This window comes from Lolium rigidum, chromosome 5, assembly GCF_022539505.1.
Source record: "Lolium rigidum isolate FL_2022 chromosome 5, APGP_CSIRO_Lrig_0.1, whole genome shotgun sequence".
Taxonomy (NCBI): Eukaryota; Viridiplantae; Streptophyta; class Magnoliopsida; order Poales; family Poaceae; genus Lolium; species Lolium rigidum.
Window position 1 is genome coordinate 217,403,452 of NC_061512.1, and position 20,196 is coordinate 217,423,647.

The 20,196-nt window shown below is 46.1% G+C and overlaps 1 pseudogene; it reads right to left on the reverse strand.

Annotated features, from left to right (window-relative positions):
• Positions 1-642: 642 nt before the first annotated feature.
• LOC124654907 overlaps positions 643-20,196 on the reverse strand; it is an 89,165-nt pseudogene continuing 69,611 nt past the window's right edge.

A 20,196-nucleotide genomic window follows, 5' to 3' on the forward strand; every position in this document is an offset into this window, starting at 1 on the left:
GCTGCGCCCAACGCGCCAGATTTGGGTCGCGGCGCCCCATGGTATGTTTTTCTTGTAAAATCACTAGAAAAACGCAAAATAAATTATAGAAAAAATATATAAAATAGTTGAAATGCTCTAAATGTATTATACATTACATAGTCCATGTAATCAAGGATAAAGTATTATTCAAATAAAATGAAGAAACGATACAAAATGCTCTAGGCTCCTTCATCATTGTTGTTTGCAGCATTGTTGCCTACATGCTGCCACATGTGCTCGACCAAATCAGCCTGAAGCTGGTTGTGTACAGCTAGATCTCGAATTTCATGGTGCGCATGAAGAATGTCCTGGAATGATGCCGGAGCACGTTGAGGAGTAACCAACTCTCCTTGGCCGTCCCATTCATTATCAAAGAGTGAATCATCCCGCTCTACCTCAACAATCATGTTATGCATGATTACACAAGCGGTCATCACCTCCCACGAGTTTGCACATCCCGGGCTCGCGGCAGGTGTCCGACGATAGCCCAACGAGCTTGGAGGATGCCAAACGCCCGCTCGACATCTTTCCGGGCTGCCTCCTCGCTCTTTGGCAAACCTTGCCTCCCGCTTCCGAGCCGGGGTTTCGGATTGTCTTCACGAGTGTAGCCCAAGGTGGATAGATACCATCAGCAAGGTAGTACCCCTTGGTGTAGTGGTGGCCATTGATCTCAAAATCCACATCGTGGGACCGACCGTACGCTAGCCTATCAAACACCGGAGAGCGCCGCAAGACATTGATGTCATTGTGCGAGCCAGCCATTCCGAAGAATGAGTGCCAAATCCATGTGTCATGGGAAGCAACAGCTTCAAGAATGACCGTGCACCCCTCGAATGGCCGCCGTATGACCCCCGCCAACCAAAGGGGCAGTTCTTCCACTCCCAATGCATGCAGTCTATGCTCGCCAAGCATCCCAGAAACCCCCGGAAGCGTTGATCGACAACGACGAGCCGTGTCCTCCGCATTTGGTTGCCGGAGGTACCGTTCTCCGAACGAACCGATCACCGCTCCGCAGAACCCGTACATCGATTCCAGGCCGGTTGACTCACTCATGCGCGTGTACTCATCTACGAAATCACCGGCAACGCCATATGCGAGCATCCTAATCGCTGCCGTGCATTTCGGGTACGAAGAGAGGCCTACCTTGCCAAGTGCATCCACTTTCGCACGGAAGTAGTCGTCGTAGATCTTGACGCCATCCATTATCCGGCGGAACGAGCGCCTGTTCATCCGAAAACGACGGCGAAACAAGTGCGGCACGAACAATGGATTGGGTTGGAAGTAGTCGTTGTAGAGCCGGTCGTGGCCGCGTTCTCTTTGCGGTCCAAGGCGGCCGCGCGCCCCGGCAAGGACCCCCGGAACACGGGGATCCGCGAGACAATGTGCTCGTGGATGAGCACCGCAGCATCCGTGAAAAATTCGCTCGTCGGACTCCTCTTCGGACGACGTGTCGATGAAGTTCTTGAAGTAGTACTCGTCGTCGCCGTCCACCATGATCCGAAAAGGGACACATATTAGTTCGAGCTTTTGAACGAACACTCGCAGCGGAGGCGATCCAAATGCTTCTCTAGGGACCCGCAGCCATGGCCGCCTCAGCCGACTTGCGGTCCGGAAACACGGTGCAGAGGGCTCACCTCCGGCGGAAACGGCGCAGCCTGCGAACGGCGGGAGGTGTCGCGACGGTGAGAGGACAACAACGCCGGCGCCGGCGTCCTCCGACTTCGCTACGACGCGGCGAAAGCAGCCGCGGGACCTCGACCTATGCTTCCGCCCGCTTGCCGGCGTCTCGACGACGATGGCCGGCGTCGACGCGCTCCGAAATCGCCGGTCCGTGGGTGGCGGCGGAGCGGGTGGGGAGATGCGTGCGGCGGCCTTGTGTTTTGGGTGGCAGACAGGCGGGCCGGGCGGACAAGGGGAGGACGCGAGCGACCAGCCTTTCGCGTCCGCTGCCACGCAAACCCGGCCAAGATTTGGGCCGGGTTTGGGTCGTCCCGGACGCCGCGGCCATCCGTTTTAGGGATGGGTCCGCGCGCTGGGCCGCGTTTTTGTCCGTTTCGACCCATCCGGACGCGCGGGCGCGGGATGGGTCGCCCGGTTGGAGATGCCCTAAGCGAGGAGGAGGCTCTTTGAGTGGCCATCCATGAGCTTCAAGAGGTAGACGAGTGGCGGGGCTTCGCTGTGCAACTACGCGAGTCCGTGCTCGAGCAGGGATGGCCAGCCACTCCGCCCAAGACCCCACAACGCTAGGCTGCTCTAGCACCGCCGCCTCCTGCGTCGGCATGGTCGCCATTCGATCAGTGGCGTGCACCGGCCCTTACAATGGCGGCGCCAATGCAGTTGTGGACGTACTTGTGGCCTATTCCGAAGTACGGCTGCCTGATCAAGCCATCAAGGATGACGGTGAGAGTAGGTAGGCCTAGGATGTCAGCCCTACTTTCTATGTTTTTATTTTATTTTGCACTATGTAAATTAAACTTGTTATTAAAAGTCCTAAAAAAACCAATGCGTTTAGTTGCTGGATCTGCACCGACCCAAACGGACAAACGGGTGAGACAGGTAATTTTGTGTTTTTTGCTGTTCGAAATGAGTCGAACTGTTGAAGATGTTGTGTGCCGCTGTAGCATGCGTATATGCCCCCACGTACTGGAGCATATATCGAACGTAGTGACACGTTGTATATCGAACGTAGCGACATGTTGGTGTAAGCTTTTTTTTGCCGTACGTGCACGCAGTGCAAAAGGAACGTCCATAGCGACATGCAGCTTTGCTTGCGAGTTGCTACGTAGATCGATCGTGGAAGCCCGGGCGAGACAGGAAAAAGGGGAGGCCGGCCCAAGTGCAGAACACTGGCTTGCATGCATGCAAATGCACATGATTTTTGTCGGTTCGCTTATGCACAAGTCAGAACGCACACCCATGGTGGCGAACGAAAGTTGGACCGTGCTCCAGGCCGGCCCCAGCATAGCTCAGGTTGGATCATCGGATGCCATGCCGGCTCACCTCGCCGCCATCCATGGCCGTCTCGATCCGGTCCAAACTTCCCCAAAGTCCAGCGCGCTGATCAACCTGTGGTGCTCTACCTTGTACTCCACACATACTACGTGGTCCCGCTGAAACTCTTGAAGGAGCCGCTCTACTGTAGCAGGAGAAGGCAGCTTTGAAATCGGAAACGATGGCAAGCCCCCTGCACGCCCCGAAAGGCAGGTGCGGCGTGTTCTGTTTTGGGAGAGGCAGGATATATAGGATGAGGGGTACCGGGGTAGCCTGCGGAAAACCAAAACTGATCCCAGGTGCATATGCACCCGGTATGTACAAATCATTTTTCAAAAATATAAAAAAATTAGAGGAAAAAATTAGCATGCAGAGAGACATGTTCTATGTGTGCACGTAAAGTTTCACATAAAACCGATAATTTTCGTACCCTGTGTAAAAAAGACAAATAATGTCTCACAAAATAGACTATTTTAGCACCAAAAATTTGTCTTTTTTGCGCAGGGCACAAAACATATCGGTTTTTGCTGAAACAACTTTGTGAGCATGTAACATGTCAAGGTATACACGAGACATTTTTATTTGTATTTTTTAACATTTGTAAATATGTATAATATGAATTTCAAATAAATGGTGCATATGCACCCGGGTGTAGAAACACCCTGTCCGGTAGCCTGCTTCTTCTTTGCAGCATGCCCTCTCTGATCTCTGTTTTTTCTATCTGATCGGTCATCATTTCGCGTGATGTTACATTATATGATATGCTAGCTACCTCTCGCGCCTGCTATATTACAGGTATAGGAAATACAGCTTCCTCAGTTGCCAATTAGCCATCGAGATAAACTTTAATATCTGTAGTAAGGGGCATGTCCAGCCGTCCGACGCAAATTGGACATCGAAAAGTGCCTATTATGGTCCGTTTGAGTCGTGTGGCCCAACAGCCTAAAAAGGTCCAAAACCTGCTTATGAGCATCCTCCAAGGTCAGGTCCATGATCACCGGCATATCCCACGACCAATTAGGTGACAACGCTGCCAAAGGGAATAAAGGCGGAGGTGGAGTAGCGGCCGGAGCAGGCGCGGGCAAATGATCCCACGACAACCTTGGCACTAGGGGGAGGCACACGTAAGGCCTCCATGGTGAGCCTGAGCGGCTCCTCTTCGCCCAACCCTTCCGGCATGTGGGAAGTGGCAGAACGCCTATGCACGATCGACGTTCCCTGCAGCTCAGAGGCATTGACGGCAAGCCTGAGCACCCCCTCCCATTCTACCCCTTTCGGAAGAAGACCGGCCACCGCAAGCAAGACATCTGTGAAGTCGAAGCGTGCAATTGATGGCGCCACAGTGACCAGCACTCGTGCAAGCGAAGCGATCGTTGACCCGCTGCCAGGCCCAAGGCGACAGCAGGAGGGACACATGTGCGGTCCGCATCGACGCATTTGCTGCCCAAATTTGTGTTGCAAATAGATCGACGCGGACACATCGTTCCATTTGTGTCGACCCGCTGGTCTATGGTTTTGGTGTCATCCTATCCGCAAGGACTAAAAGGGACAACCACAATCCGTTTACATCTGGCCGCAGACATAGATTAACGTTGACCACATCTATAATGAGGCTTGCTTCGGTGTCCCCCTCCCCCCCACCCCCTCTACAAAACTTGAAGGGGTAAGTTTATCCCGGTGCCTTCTTTTTTTAGTCCACAAAAACCCTTATCAAGTCCTATATGCCCTCGTATAGATATACTAGGTGTACTCAATATTTCTACTAGTCGGTGTGGCCGAAGAAATATTTTACCCACGGACGTTTCGGTTTTCAGCATACACCGTTGTCTACGCATCTAACTACTAAACAATATAGATTTAAATGGACCTTACTTATGTCTTTTTATTCATTTTTAACTATTGCGCCCGTAGTTACGAAAAAGTATGAAAAGATCTGAGTCAGGCCGGTGATTAGCAAGATTAACGAATGAGATTTCTATAACCATTTTTCAACCATGAATTAAAATTTGTAATAAACTATGTATTGACTTCCTCGAGTTTTTGGCGCTTTCACCAAGGAACCGAAAGAATTGAAGTTTACAAGTGTGCGTGGAACCATATCTACTTTTTTTTATGTCTACATCTAGGTACTGTAGTCAAGTGTCAATATTGTACTATTTTTCTTTTTAGTGTAACGTGTTTTTACTTTTGTATTTTTTTAATAATTTTTGTGTGTTGATTATTTTTAGTTGTTGATTGATTATTTGTGTTACTGATTTTTATCTCTCGTTGTTTTCATTTTTACACTTTCAAACTAGTGTTATATAAGTATGTTTGGTTTCTCGTTTAATAGCCTTTTTTGTAAGAGAGTGGCAGGCTTTTTTTATTTGTTTTTTATGTTTTCCATTTTCGTGAAACCCCTTGCAGTATTTTGAACTTGATTTTTATTATTAGTCCTCCGTAAAATAGCCACTCCCGAAGCGGCATCCCCAAAGCGCTATCCTAACTTTTGATCGCGCACCTACGGCGAGGGGTGAGGGCGGCGATTACTCGACATCATTGTGCGTGGAAAAAATAGTGGAAGATGACATTGAGGGGTGTGTTGGAATGGAGGTTCCACTGCATTATTGATATTATTGTTGCAATTTGTGCTGCCATTGAGGTTTTTCAAGCGGCAAGTCGAGTTTTGTACCGGCTGGCCAGCTGCGTCTACAAGGCTAGTGCGCCTGGTCCATCAGGGATGGGATGCACCCTAGGCTTGTGTGGCCCCTCCCGGGCCACCGGGGCCACTAGTGGCCCCTCTAGAACCTTCTAGAAACTGTTCGATCAAATACCGAGACGTTCTCGAACTTTTGTGAAACCCGGAAAGTAACTTCCCATATATGAGTCTTATTCTCTGGACTATTCCGAACCTTCTCCGGATGTCCTGGATCCAATCCGAAACTCCGAACAACATTTTATCTCCAATTCATATTATATATCTAACCTAAGCGATAACCTTAAGTGTGTCACCCTACAGTTCGTGAATGATGTAGACATGATCGAGACACCTCTTCGATCAATAAGCAATAGGAGGACCTGGAGACCCGTAATGACTCCTACATATTCAACGATGACCTCGTGATTGCATGAACAATATGCATTCATGACCAATGCCCTTTGTCTCGCGGTAGTTTACTTATCCAAGATTCGATCGTCGGTATCAACCATACCTAGTTCAACCTCGTTACTGATATTTACTCTTTACCCTTTCCATGATATGACATCCCTTGTGACCTAGTCACATGCTTATAAGGTAATTGGATGATATCTCACTGAGAAGGCTTAGAGTATATCTCTCCGTCATCTGGATGGGCAAATCCCATTCTTGATTCATTAGCCTCAACTACCACTTTTAGAATAGAAAATGCCACTTTTAAAATCACCCAGTTATGGTGTGTTGTTTGATGTCATCAAAGTGTTCCTCCAGTGTTAGTTATTAATACAATTTTAGGTCTAAGGATTGGGTTAGTATGCATTTTAAAGCTACATCAAAACGAGCTCAATGACTTGGTTTTATTGCTACGCTTGCTATGGGTGTGTTCATCATATCATTCTCCTAATGACATGATCCTGTTATTAACAACATTCAATGTTCATGACCAGGAAATCTTGATCATCGATTAATCAACAAGCTAGTTAAACAAGAGGCTTACCAGGGACTCCACTTAGTTCACAAAACACACATGTATTAATATTTTCGGTTAATGAAATTATACCGTGAGATAGAATTATTTATCATAAATACAAAGATATAATAATAACCACTTTATTATTGCCTTTTGGGCATACCTCCAACACAAATTTCCTTCAGAGGAATCGTTTGGCAAATCTTCAATTTTCCTTCACCTTCCATGAAGCCTACAAAGCTAGCAATGAAAACAAATCAACACTCAAAGATTGGTCAATTCTTGAAAATCATAGCATGGTGTTGTAGGTATAACGAGTTCACCTTAGCAAGATTTTGGTGTGCCCTTCTTTAAAGGTCTTGCTCCATGGAAGTGTGTGGTTCAAATCCGTCATTAAAATACATGGTTAGTAGCTCCCTAGAGTTTTCTTTGTCAACCCATGTCCCGTAGAGGTTGACAAATAAGCATATCTATGTTCACATAACAAAGACCAATCAAAAAGTGTGTGTGCGTGTGTGATATAGGAGCACGTCATTCATGACATGTCCATTATTGTTCATAAGACCAATTGGAACAACATAAATTTATCAAGTATAATTTAAATGCAAGGTGAATGTGCAAGAAATTTATTTGATCATCCTCCAAATGCGAAAACACAAAAAATGCATAAAAATTTGAGAAAGCAATGTTGCCCATCTCATGTTGAAACACATGTGCATCAATGGCGCACACATTTGTAGTATTTGGATTTTTAGAAATGACTTAGTCTTCAATAAGATGCCTTGTTCATCATTTCTAATATAATTTTGGAAACAATTTCACTCCTATCACATTGCATGAAGGAATTAGGGAGTTGACGTTATTAAAAGTTTTGCCGATAGGAGGACGATGTGATTTTTAGAGACAAGGAGGGTCCTAATATTGCTATGTTTCTATTTCTGCAGGTACCACCAAGTTCGTTATGCTATTAGAACCATGACCCTTCATAAACCCGGTCCATGAAAATATATTCTGTATGGGCTGGCACTTCCAAGTCAAAATTGTCCGGTACTTCCAAGCAAGGACTTAATTTCTAGTTTTCTATACAACTTTGATTTTAAGGGTGTTCTGTTCAACCTGGTACCTCTGAGGTGAGTCTGACCCAGTACTACAAATCATGCACATTTCTATGACAAAAACCTGTCGTGTTTCAAATAGAACCTCGGAGCATTTTTTTCTTTACCTGCAAGTAAAATCCATCTTTGAGATCTTCTCGTTAAGAAGGTAGCACCAAGGTTTTAAAGTGGAACCTCTGAGATTCAGTTTTCCTGCTCCGACAATTTGAATTTTGTACTACTTTGGAACCTCCAGGTTTAACCATTTGGTACTTCCGGTCTTCTAGTTTTTGTAATAACGGCTGAATTTATGCTTTACCCTAGAACTAGACCCATACCCCTAAGGCAAAAGTAGAGGTTTTCGGAGTAGTTTCTTCTAAGAGAAACGACACATCCTTTCATGACCATACATTTGCCTCTTCGCCCATGCATCTAAATATAAACCTCCACTCTAGTATGAAGAAACCTATGCTTTGTGAAACGAACTATTTATGATATCTTTGTGGGAGGCTCAAGATTCAGGTGCTAGGCTAGTGTTGTTACTTCATGGTGGGTGTGCGCCTCGAAGCCGGCTAGATTTCACTTGAAAACCACCGTAGTGATTCGTGAAGGACCAATAGTTTATGAAAACTGGTGATCTCCTAATTCGTGTGAAGATCCCTATTAGTCGTAGCGCAAAAATTTAGTGTCCTAACTCATGAAGAATGTGTTGGTATTAGTGAGTAATGACTTGGTGTTCTTTGGACTGTGTGTCCTAGCCCCCTCTCAGAATTCTGTCGGGGCCCACCTTAATTTTAAAGGGTAGCGTTGATACGTTCAAAACGTATCTATTTTCCCGAATACTTTTGTTGTTATTTGGCCTCTATCTTATGTGTTTTGAATACAACTAACGTAGAATAACACTGTTTTCAGCAGAATTGCTTTGGTGTCTTGTTTTTGTGCAGAAATCCAACTTTCGGGAAAATTCCCGGAAAATATAGAAAAATCATTATTTCACCTGAAGACTCCGCAGCCAGAAGACAAGACGGAGGGGGGGGGGGGGCACGAGGGGCCCACACCCACCCTTGGCGCGGGCCAGGCCTTGGCCGCACCAAGGGGTGGTCTGGCCGCCTCGGCCACCTCTTCGACCTCTCCTTCGCACTATATAAGCCTCCTGACCTGAAAACCGGAGGGGTTCGACGTTTTCTCCAGAAAGAATTCCACTGCTCCGCCGCCACCAGAAACCCCAATCCGGGGACCAGAAACTCCGTTCTGACACCCTGCCGGGACGGGGATTTGGAGGAGATCATCGCCATCACCGACGCCTCTCCATCAACCATCCATGATTCTCTCATCCATGTGTGAGTAATTCCCCGCTGTAGGCTATAGGGGATGGTAGGGATTGGATGAGATTGTTCATGTAATAGCTATAAGATTGTTATGGGCATAGTACCCAGTAGTTGTTAGTATTTTTGACATTGTTGCAACTTGTTGTGCTTAATGCTTGGCACTTTGGGCCCGAGTGAGATGATCTCAGATCTGAACATGTTATTGATTCATGAGAATAATAATTATTTTTCATCATATCTGCAAGTTCTATACACATATTGTTGTCCGGAACCCGAGGCCCCAAAGTGACAATAATTGGGTTAACCGGAGGGGATGGCTATGATGTGAGGATCACATGTGTTCACGGAGTGTTAATGCTTTGCTCCGGTACTCCATTAAAAGGAGTACCTTAATTACCAGTAGTTTCCCTAGAGGCCCCGCTGCAACGGGCTGGTAGGACAAAAGATGTCGTGCAAGTTTCCTAGAGCATCTCCACTCGTCCCCCCGAACAGGCCCCCGGCGAGCGTTTTTTCCATCCGGACGGCGAAATTCGGCCCAGTCGCGCCCCCGGTTCCTCGTTTTCGTCCGGATTTGGCCCTTCGTCCATCCGGCGAGCCCACGCCATCCCCGGCCCCCCGGGGAGCGCTCGGGGACTCCGGACGAAAGATTTTGGCGCGAAACGTCGTGTGGACCCGCGTAGTCGGCGACTGGAAAACCAAATCCTGTCGATTTTCCCTCCACTTTGCTTGCATATCCCCATTCCCTCCAATTTGCTTGCATATCCCCATTCTCTCCCGCCGAAATTCCCCAATCTCCTCGTCTTCCAGCTCCAGTTCCCGCCGGCGTCTTCTCGTCCACCACTCTCCTACTCGTCTTCTCGTCCACCACAATGCCGCCGAAGGCGCCGGCGAGGAAGATGCGGGCGAAGAAGACGAAGCCGCCGGGCATGTCGAACTCCGAGTGGGCGGCGGACGAGAAACGGCGCGAGGTGGAAACAAGCGCCAGGGCGGAGAGGGTGAAAAGAGCCGCCGTCAAGAGGGCGGCGGCGGCCCAGGACGAACAAGCGAGGATGATCAGCATGGCCCTGAGCGGCGGCAGCGTGTTCCCCGGCCAATGGCCGACGCAAGGTACAACCAGTTCCCCGTCGTCCTTCTCCCCTTCGCTGTACTCGCCGTCGCCGACTGCCGTGTTCCAAGAGGGCGCCTACGTCCAACCGTCCAGGTCCACGACGTCGCCGCCCGAGCTTGACGTCGGCGGCGGCGGCCTGTTCGAGGACACCTCGCCGGCCCTGCGACGAGGGCCGCTCCCGTTCGGTGCGATGGCGGCGCCGAACGAAGAGGAGATCCACGAGATGATAACCTCCGGCTCCATGGCCGCCGCTGCGAGCCCGAGGTTCTTCATGGCCGCCGCCGCTGCGTGCCCGGGGTTCTTCACGCAAGAGGAGACGAGGGCGACGGCAGCTGTGGCAGCGCGCAACGGGCATCGGGAGGATGTTGCCGACGGAAGCCAAGCCGTCGAAGAAGAAGACGAGGGAAGAAGAAGAGCCAACTCAAGCCGCCGCCAACCTGTCGAAGGGGAAGAAGAAGAGGAAGAAGGACTCGCCGCCTGCCGAACCGCGTATCAAATGGACGCCGAAGGAAGAGGAGTGCCTCGCCGAAGCTTGGATGACCGTGTCCACGAACGGCATAATCGGAGCCAATCAGTCGTTCGACACATACGGCTTCGAGTGAAGCGGGCGTACGAGGAACGCAAACTCGTCGATCCCTACTTCAACAAGACGAACATGAACGTGTACCGGGAGAGAAGGCAATGGCCACCCATTGGGGGATCATGCGGACGGCGTGCGGCAAATGGCACGGCATACGAGGAGGAGGTCGAGAAACGGCCGATCAGCGGCCACGACTTGGAGCAAAGGTATGCTCCGCCGACCCTGCATCACCGAGGTACATCGTCGTTACCTGACCCGTATCGCCGTGCTCTTTTTTCCCCAGCTGCGCCGAGCTTTGGACATGTACACGGACGACACCGGCCTGCAGTACAAGTTCCTCAACGTCTACGCCCGCCTCGAGAATTGCGAGAAGTGGAAGGAAACTCGCACGACCCTCTCGAAGAGCAAGACCGAGCAGTACAACCCCGACGCTCCGGCGGCTTGTGCGGCGGAAGGGCGCCACGAACTCGGCCAGAAGAAGCTGAAAGAGCTCAAACGGACGGACAATCCCGCCGACAGGATGCGGGCGTCGATCGACAAGTCGCTGGGCCGACTTGAGGTCGCACGCCGACGGGAGGAACGACAAGTTCGACGGCAGGTGGCGGGAGATGCTCGCCAACCAAGGCGTCCGGATCGCCCCGCCGAAGACGACGGCGGCGGCGAAGAAGAGGAACACGGACTTGGCGTTCCTCATGGGCGGCGGCGACATGGAACCGATGGACGAGGAGACGAGGAATTGGTACCGGGGCCACCGCAGCGACATCCTCCGAGTCACTCCCGGCCGGTCCTTCGTCGTCTCCGCCGGCTCCTACCTCGTCTACCTCACCATCTACCTCGTCGACTGCGGGCTGCTTCGGCGTCCACGCGCCGCTGCTTCCTCGTCGCCCGCCGCAGCCGCCTCGGCCACGGCGTGTGAGGGAACTGGTCCGTCGGACACCGCCGTGCCGGCCGGGACTGCCGACGAGCCTGTCTCCGTGTAATTTCCCTCCGATCGCCGATGGCTGATCCTTTTGCTCCTTTTGCCGATCAACTGGCCGTACTAGTAGCGCGGGACGGCGATTTGTTTGAATTTAAACTCTATCCGCCGAACTCCGGGTGGACGACTGGAAATACGGTACTCCCCACGACTTAATTTCGTCCAATCCGGCGGTTGTTTCGTCCGGATTTGGGCGTGGGGAGCGCCAACGAGTGGGGATGCTCTTATTGCGAGCACGCACGACTAAATAAGAACACACACCTATGTTTATATTATGCTAGGATGCTTATATCATTATTACTTGCAATGCCTATGTCTTTCTATTATATGGACTCTCTCAGTCATGCAACGCCCGTTCATCCATTCTCGTTCATCCATTCATGTGCCTACAGTATTTTAATCTTGTTGTCTACTGCAATCATCACTACTATTGTTTTTATTTCGCTACTGGTATTACTTCACTACTCCCAGTGCCATAAAACTGTTACTACTGATAAACTATTGCAGCAAGTCTATTTTCAGGCGCAGGTGAATTGACAACTCATCTGTTAAACCTTATAAATATTCTTTGTCTCTCCTTGTATCGAATCAATAAATTTAGGTTTTACTTCCCTCGAAAATTGTTGCAATCCCCTATACTCGTGGGTCATCAAGCGTAAAAATAAATATCTACCTGTTGTACTTGGCCACTTCGATCATGCTAGATCTCGAGCGGAAACTCCAAATCAAGGCCAAGTATATCTAGCCCCTTATTTTCAAGAATCGTTAAATCATATTTCAAAGTTTCATAACAATCTGAAAAATAAATCCTAGATGTAGCCAATGAGGTATACCAGAAAAGTAGGAACACAATAAAACGGAGGTGGCGTCTTGGCTCATAGGTGCATATGCAGTTATTATAAAAAATAATTAAAATGAATTTATAAATGTCAAAAAATTCTGAAATAAAATTTTAGATGCACATGCTGACATTCTATGTCTGTACTCAAGTTTTTTTTTTTTGGGAAAACAACATTTTATGTGGCATTTATGAAAAAGACAAAAAAATGTCCTATACGTAGTCGTGTTGGAGCATTAAAATTTATCTTTTTAACACGAGATACAAAAAATATTCTTTTTCCCCGAAAACTTATGTGCAAACATAAAAAAATTAGATATACATGTAGAAAATTATTTTAAATTTAACACTTTAAAATGTATTTTCACACGACAAGTTTATATGCACCCGTGAGCCGAATTGGATTTCCCAATACAACTGTCTTTTGTTGTAAAAATAACTGAAGTGTGACGGTGAATATCGCATATTTCAAAAGTGTGGCGGTGAATAGCGCATACTTCAAGGCTAAGGCCAAAAGAATTTTACATTAAAATCAAAATTTGAGCACATGTAGGGTAACTTCATCCAAACTTTTTCCCAATATTTTTGAAATTTGTAAACGCAATTTTCGATCCTTTTAAAAGAGCTTGTACATGTATCCGGCCTCCATCTGTCCTGTCCACACCCAGATTCGTGCGGCTAACAGCAACTGCAACAACTATAACGAAGCTGGCACCCGCAGAAATGGCAAATGGCGAGGTGTGGTAAAGCGCTAATAGTGCACTACTGTTGCATGCGTCTTGTGCATTGACACTGACTAGACCAGATGACGACAGAATTAGAGATCCAGTCAAAATTACTGTACTCGCGGGTCCCCAGCCGTGGCAGTACGATCATGTTGGTAAGTACTTTTTTCTATAAATTTATTTAAACTTATAATCGTTTGACTTTATAGAGCATTTATAGATTTTTTTTTGGAATAGGGATGGATGTGTGAAATGGTACCTTGAGATCTAAGCAGTAACTACTTAGAGCATCTCCAGTCGCGTCTCCCAAAGCGTTCCCAAACGGTTTTGGGGCGCGCTGGACAAAAAAATGGTTCCAGCCGCGTCTCCAAAGCCGATTTTTGTCCGGCACGGTCCGATACGGTGTCCGGCGCCCCGAGCCCGTCCCCGTCCCACGGGGGACGCACCGGGCACACCAGACACAACGAAAAGCGACGCGAAGCGACGCGGGCCTGACGCGTCAGCGGCTCGGATGCTCAACCGCCGCCTACATAGCGACGGTGCAGTTGCCGGGAAGCGGAACCGTCGCATTGGCAACCGCGTCGACCGACGCGCCAACCACCAGAATGGAACGCGGACTCCTCAGAAGAGCAACCGCCGCTCTCTTCGACTTCTGCGCCGCCGTTCATCCGCGCTCAATAAGACCCACACGTAGGCGCTTTCGGATCTTCAACCGGCCGCCATTCATCCAAGTTTCCATCCGACACCTCCAGCGACGATGAGCTACCGCCAATCCCATCTCACACCTACTTAAAGCCTTCGTCGTGAAAACCCCAGTACCGAGAGCCACGATACGGAAAACCTTCCAGAGACGCCGCCGCCGCCAATCCCATCTCGGGGGATTCAGGAGATCGCCTCCGGCACCCTGCCGGAGAGGGGAATCATCTCCCGGAGGACTCTTCATCACCATGATCGCCTCCGGATCGATGTGTGAGTAGTTCACCCCTGGACTATGGGTCCATAGCAGTAGCTAGATGGTTGTCTTCTCCTCATTGTGCTATCATGTTAGATCTTGTGAGCTGCCTATCATGATCAAGATCATCTATTTGTAATGCTACATGTTGTGTTTGTTGGGATCCGATGAATATGCAATACTATGTCAAGTTGATTATCAATCTATCATATATGTGTTGTTTATGTTCTTGCATGCTCTCCGTTGCTAGTAGAGGCTCTGGCCAAGTTGATACTTGTAATTCCAAGAGGGAGTATTTATGCTCGATAGTGGGTTCATGCCTCCATTGAATGCGGGACAGTGACGATGAAAGTTCTAAGGTTGTGGATGTGTTGTTGCCACTAGGGATAAAACATCAATGCTTTGTCTAAGGATATTTGTGTTGATTACATTACGCACCATACTTAATGCAATTGTCTGTTGTTGCAACTTAATACTTGGATGGGGTTCGGATGATAACCTCGAAGGTGGACTTTTTAGGCATAGATGCATGCTGGATAGCGGTCTATGTACTTTGTCGTAATGCCCTGATTAAATCTCATAGTAGTCATCGTGATATATGTATGTGCATTGTTATGTCTTCTTTATTTGTCAATTGTCCAACTGTAATTTGTTCACCAACATGCTATTTCTTATCGGAGAGACACCACTAGTGAACTGTGGACCCCGGTCCATTCTTTATATCTGAAATACAATCTACTGCAAACTCTGTTCTTTACTGTTCTTCGCAAACAAACATCATCTTCCATACTATACATTTAATCCTTTGTTTACAGCAAGCCGGTGAGATTGACAACCTCACACTGTTACGTTGGGGCAAAGTACTTTGATTGTGTTGTGCAGGTTCCACGTTGGCGCCGGAATCCCTGGTGTTGCGCCGCACTACACTCCATCACCAACGACCTTCACGTGATCCTTGACTCCTACTGGTTCGATAAACCTTGGTTTCTTACTGAGGGAAACTTGCTGCTGTACGCATCACACCTTTCACTTGGGGTTCCCAACGGGCGTGTGCTTTACGCGTATCAAGCTAATTCTGGCGCCGTTGCCGGGGAGATCAAGACACGCTGCAAGGGGAGTCTCCCACATCCAATCTCTTTACTTTGTTTTTGTCTTGCTTTACTTTACTTTATTTACTGCTTTCTTTGTTCTCTATATCAAAACTACAAAAAAAATTAGTTGCTAGATTTACTTTATTTACTGTCTTGTTTGCGTTCTCTATATTAAAAACACAAAAAAATTAGTTACTTGCATTTACCTTTTGTTTATTTCATCATGTTTCCTCCTAAATACACTCTAAAAGACATACCGGTAGGACGAGGGTCTATCATTGGAAGAGATATTATAGAAGCATTTTTCACCCATGTTAGTATGGATGAAGATTTTGAAGATACACCCTTGGTAAAAGTTGCTCCTACTTATGAGAGTGCTACTGCCTGTTTAATACACATGTTGGAAACTAGATTTGTTAATCTCAATCCTATAATTCAACATATGTTTCTTACACTCTCTGATATGGAAAGGGGACAAAAGAGAAATTTTGTTTTAAAAGTCCTTCTTAGAGAATTTGAAGATATAGCTAAGGAAGCTAGAAAAGTTTTTATTAAGCATAAGAGGCTTGGTTTGTTCACCGATTTCGCAAAAACACTTGAAAAGATGGACATGGATAGAATAAAGTACACTAATAATGTCAATGATGGGGGGATGAGATTAAAGTACCGATACCTAGTAAGCTCCTAGGAATGCATGAAGCTCTAGAAAATAACTATGGTTGGCTTGTTCCTGAAAATTTGTTTGATGAGAATAGCAAGCCTAAGAGTAATGAAAGAGGAGCCTCTGAAAATTACATAGATACGATACAATGCATAGTTGAGAAAACTCCAAACCCCTCTGTTGATGCTTCATCTCTCGATAATACTTGATTCACACTTTCTGCGCCTAGATGAAAGGCGTTAAAGAAAAGCGCTTATGGGAGACAACCCATTATTTTACTTCTGCACTTTTGTTTTATATTTGAGTCTTGGAAGTTGTTACTACTGTAGCAACCTCTCCTTATCTTTATTTTATTGCATTGTTGTGCCAAGTAAAGTCTTTGATAGTAAAGTCAATACTAGATTTGGATTACTGCGCAGAAACAAATTTTTACTGTCACGAAATTTAGAAACATCTGCCAATTTACGTGCGTGATCCTCAAATATGTACGCAACTTTCATTCAATTTGAGCATTTTCATCTGAGCAAGTTAAGTGCCCCAGAAAAATTCGTCTTTACGGACTGTTCTGTTTTGACAGATTCTACCTTTTATTTCGCATTGCCTATTTTGCTATGTTTGATGGATTTCTTTGTTCCATTAACTTTCAGTAGCTTTGTGCAATGTCCAGAAGTGTTAAGAATGATTATGTCACCTCTGAATATACGAATTTTCAATTATGCACTAACCCTCTAATGAGTTTGTTTTGAGTTTGGTGTGGAGGAAGTTTTCAAGGGTCAGGAGAGGAGGATGATACAATATGATCAGGAAGAGTGAAAAGTCTAAGCTTGGGGATGCCCCCGTGGTTCATCCCTGCATATTTTAAGAAGACTCAAGCATCTAAGCTTGGGGATGCACAAGGCATCCCTTCTTCATCGACAACTTATCAGGTCACCTCTAGTGAAACTATATTTTTATTCCGTCACATCTTATGTGCTTTACTTGGAGCGTATGTTTGTTTTTGTTTTTATTTTTGTTTGAATACAATCGGATCCTAGCATTCCTTGTTTGGGAGAGAGACATGCTCCGCTGTTTCGTATGAACACATATGTTCTTAGCTATACTTTTAATGTTCATGGCGAAGGTTGAAACTGCTTCGTTCATTGTTATATGGTTGGAAACATAAAATGCTTCATGTGGTAATTGGTATAATGTCTTGAATAATTTGATACTTGGCAATTGTTGTGCTCATATAGATCATGTTTAAGCTCTTGCATCATGTAATTTGTACCTATTAATGAAGAACCACATAGAGCTTGTTAAAATTTGGTTTGCATGATTGGTCTCTAGAGTCTAGATATTTTCTGGTTAAGGTGTTTGAACAACAAGGAAGACGATGTAAAGTCTTATAATGCTTGCAATATGTTCATATGTAAGTTTTGATGTACCGTTTTATACTTGAGTTTGGTTCAAACAACCTTGCTAGCCTAGCCTTGTATTGAGAGGAATTCTTCTCGTGCATCCAAATCCTTGAGCCAAAAACTATGCCATTTGTGTCCACCATACCTACCTACTACATGGTATTTCTCTGCCATTCCAAAGTAAATTACTTGAGTGCTACCTTTAAAATTCAATCCTTTGTCTTTGCAATATATCGCTCATGGGAAAATATATAGCCTTAAAAACTATTGTGGTGAAGAATATATACTTATGTGTCTTATTTCTTAATAAGTTGCTTGTTGAGCGGTAACCATGTTTCTGGGGACGCCATCAACGCTTTTACCTTTGTTGAATATCATGTGAGTTGCTATGCATGTTCGTCTTGTCTGAAGTAAGGGTGATTTATCATGATCAAATGGTTTGAGTATGCATATTATTAGAGAAGAACATTGGGCCGCTAACTAAAGCCATGATCCATGGTGGAAGTTTCAGTTTGGACAATTAATCCTCAATCTCTTATGAGAATATTATTCGTTGTTGAATGCTTATGCATTAAAGAGGAGTCCATTATCTCGTTGTCTATGTTGTCCCGGTATGGATGTCTAAGTTGAGAATAATCAAAAACGAGAAATCAAATGCGATCTTTCTCCTTAGACCTTTGTACATGCGGCATAGAGGTACCCCTTTGTGACACTTGGTTGAAACATATGTTATGCAATGATAATCCATGTAAATCCAAGCTAATTAGGACAAGGTGCGGGCACTATTGGTAATCTATGCATGAGGCTTGCAACTTATAGGATGTCTTATACATAACACATATGATTTATTACTACCGTTGACAAAATTGTTTCTATGTTTTCAAAATGAAAAGCTCTAGCACAAAAATAGTAATCCATGCTTCCTCTCGCGAAGGGCCATTCTTCTACTTTATTGTTGAGTCGAGCTTACCTACTTCTTTCTATCTTAGAAGCAAACACTTGTGTGAACTCGTGTGCATTGATTCTTACATGTTTACCTATTGCACCTGTTATATTACTTTGTGTTGACAATTATCCATGAGATAAACATGTTGAAGTTGAAAGCAACTGTTGAAACTTATATCTTCCTTTGTGTTGCTTCAAAGCTTTCTACTAAGAATTTATTGCTTTATGAGTTAACTCTTATGCAAGTCTTATTGATGCTTGTCTTGAAAGTATTATTCATGAAAAGTCTTTGCTATATGATTCAATTGTTTACTCATTGTCTTTACCATTGCTTCGAATCGTTGCATTCATCTCATATGCTTTACAATAGTATTGATCAAGATTATGATAGCATGTCACTTCACAAATTATCCTTGTTATCGTTTACCTACTCGAGTGCGAGTAGGAATTAAGCTTGGGGATGCTTGATACGTCCCAAACGTATCTATAATTTCTTATGTTCCATGTTATGTTTATGATGATACTCACATGTTTTATACACACTTTATGTCGTTATTATGCATTTTCCGGCACTAACCTATTGACGAGATGCCGAAGAGCCAGTTGATGTTTTCTGCTGTTTTTGGTTTCAGAAATCCTACAAAGGAAATATTCTCGGAATTGGACGAAATCAACGCCCAGGGTCTTATTTTTCCACGAAGCTTCCAGAAGACCGGAGGGATTACGAAGTGGAGCGATGGGGCGCCGACACCACAGGGCCGCGCGGCCTGGGTGGGGCCCGCGCCGCCCTATGGTGTGGGGCCCCCGCGCCGCCTCCAACTCTGCCCTTCCGCCTACTTAAACCCTTCGTCGCGAAAACCCTAGTACCGAGAGCCACGATACGGAAAACCTTCCAGAGACGCCGCCGCCGCCAATCCCATCTCGGGGGATTCAGGAGATCGCCTCCGGCACCCTCGCCGGAGAGGGGAATCATCTCCCGGAGGACTCTTCATCACCATGATCGCCTCCGGATCGATGTGTGAGTAGTTCACCCCTGGACTATGGGTCCATAGCAGTAGCTAGATGGTTGTCTTCTCCTCATTGTGCTATCATGTTAGATCTTGTGAGCTGCCTATCATGATCAAGATCATCTATTTGTAATGCTACATGTTGTGTTTGTTGGGATCCGATGAATATGGAATACTATGTCAAGTTGATTATCAATCTATCATATATGTGTTGTTTATGTTCTTGCATGCTCTCCGTTGCTAGTAGAGGCTCTGTCCAAGTTGATACTTGTAACTCCAAGAGGGAGTATTTATGCTCGATAGTGGGTTCATGCCTCCATTGAATCTGGGACAGTGACAGAACGTTCTAAGGTTTTGGATGTGCTGTTGCCACTAGGGATAAAACATCAATGCTTTGTCCCAGGATATTTGTGTTGATTCCATTACGCACCATACTTAATGCAATTGTCTGTTGTTGCAACTTAATACTGGAAGGGGTTCGGATGATAACCTGAAGGTGGACTTTTTAGGCATAGATGCATGCTGGATAGCGGTCTATGTACTTTGTCGTAATGCCCCGATTAAATCTCATAGTAGTCATCGTGATATATGTATGTGCATTGTTATGCCTTCTTTATTTGTCAATTTCCCAACCGTAATTTGTTCACCCAACATGCTATTTCTTATCGGAGAGACACCACTAGTGAACCGTGGACCCCGGTCCATTCTTTACATCTGAAATACAATCTACGCAAACTCCGTTCTTACTCGTTCTTCGCAAACAAAGATCATCTTCCACACTATACATTTAATCCTTTGTTTACGAGCAAGCTGGTGAGATTGACAACCTCACCGT